This window comes from Aplysia californica, unplaced genomic scaffold, assembly GCF_000002075.1.
Source record: "Aplysia californica isolate F4 #8 unplaced genomic scaffold, AplCal3.0 scaffold00242, whole genome shotgun sequence".
Taxonomy (NCBI): domain Eukaryota; kingdom Metazoa; phylum Mollusca; class Gastropoda; order Aplysiida; family Aplysiidae; genus Aplysia; species Aplysia californica.
This window is the reverse complement of record NW_004797512.1, coordinates 1006196-1007852: the sequence shown is the minus strand read 5'-3', so window position 1 is coordinate 1007852 and position 1657 is coordinate 1006196. Positions and strand designations below refer to the sequence as shown.

The following is a 1657-nucleotide window of genomic DNA, read 5'->3' as shown; positions in this document are numbered from 1 at the left end:
ACACACACACGTTTAGTCATACAAAGGTATCCGTATCCAGCCACACAGACTGAAAGACATACAGACAGACATACGTACAGACAGATGAATACACAAACGATACACGTAAACAAACAAACAAACAAACACACATACACACACACGTGTAGATCTACACAAACTGGAATAAAATAGTGTGTGCACACATACACATTACACACTCAAACATCATGTAAACAAACACACAAACAGACACACCCACATCATATGTGCCCACCCACACCCCACCCTCCAAAACTTGAAAACAGAGACCAAAAAGTACAGAAGTTACAAATCGGGCCTCCACATGTACCACACAAAGCAAAGCGTGCACGAATCGAACACTGTCGTATTATGCACACAGGGGAAGCGTCCAAACTATTCACATGCATGCCGAGGTAGGCTGGCCTTGCAGGTCGAACAGGGCGTGTTTCTTTGAATGATGACCTGTGGGGACAGAGCCACAGCATGTGTCGTGTCGCGTCCTTCTGAACAAACTTCCTCGTACAACATCTAACCTGAGATTTACACGTTATTTAGACTAGATCTAGATCTAGATAGATCTAATTAAACTTTCCCCCCAATGAAAAAAGGCAAAATATTTAGACACATAGAAATCTAATTTGAGGTTTCAAAATGACAGCCTAACCTAAACATTCAGAAATCCTTTCTCAACAGCTCTAAGGAACAGCTTGGTCTACAACTGCCATGACAGTCACTTGTTTATATTACGTTTATGATGTCTTTTAAAAATAGGTCTAGATTTCTATACTTATTAGGCATCAAGAACTCTTATCCATGAAACCAGAGAGTTTTGATGAAACTCCTCTGTGCATTCCACTTATAATGTTCGCAAAGAATGAAACACACTTCATCCATGCAAGCAAGTGGTAGATCTAGATATCTAGATTCTAGGAGGGTTTCACTAGGTCTAACTCCGTTACTTTTTCTCAGCTGTTTCTGTCAGTCTTGCTCTTTAAATTCTTCGAAACTCTTCTCGTTGCTCGGTCTGATGAAAAAAAACCCAACTCAACTATGAGACACTTACTTTGACAAGCAGTGTACTGGAAACATCTAGATCTACATGACAATTTGAAGAGGTTGGGAATTCACAGTTGTTGGAACGACGTCATGTATTAGTAAGCCATGCCACACCCCTCAAAACGCCACCTCCCACCACACATCATCACTTCCCTTCACTTTTTCAAAACAAGTTTAATTTGCCAACAGCAATGCCTACACGGGTTCAGAAGGAGCGAAGACAGAGGGCCGGGGTAAAAGGGGGGAGGGGGACTGGAATCGATATGAAAGATCAATGTAATAACAGCACCGCAGTTCGAAGAGTAATCAATAATAAATAGATCGCCTACCTGAGCAATATATCCGATTGGTAACTCCAGACCGAAACACGCACAGTACAGTTGTGTTGTATCCGATTGAGAAGGAAAAAAAACCTGAAGCTGATTTCTGTGTACTGCTAGGCTAGCCTACTCGGTGTTGAGGTAATCCTGTACTAGCCCTGCTTGAAGGACTGAGGGGTGGAGTCAGGGGGCAGAAGTTGGGTGTCTCTCTGCTCCTGTTTTTGCGGCCCTCCCTCGTCACTTCAGACCTGTGTCGGTTGAGCGGTAGCCTCTTTCTC

The 1657-nt window shown here is 43.0% G+C and overlaps 1 protein-coding gene across 2 annotated transcripts in view; it reads right to left on the bottom strand.

The window, feature by feature from the left end:
- Nucleotides 1-1641, bottom strand: part of LOC101854724 (filamin-A) — a 24231-nt gene extending 22590 nt beyond the window's left edge. The window contains exon 1 of one of the 2 annotated variants that reach the window (XM_005100288.3): nt 1389-1641. The gene's annotated coding sequence lies outside the window, so the exon portion shown is untranslated. Of the gene's footprint in view, nt 1-1066; nt 1278-1388 lie in introns of those variants that run through there. The other variant, XM_013083580.2, reaches the window with a different exon arrangement.
- Nucleotides 1642-1657: the final 16 nt, after the last annotated feature.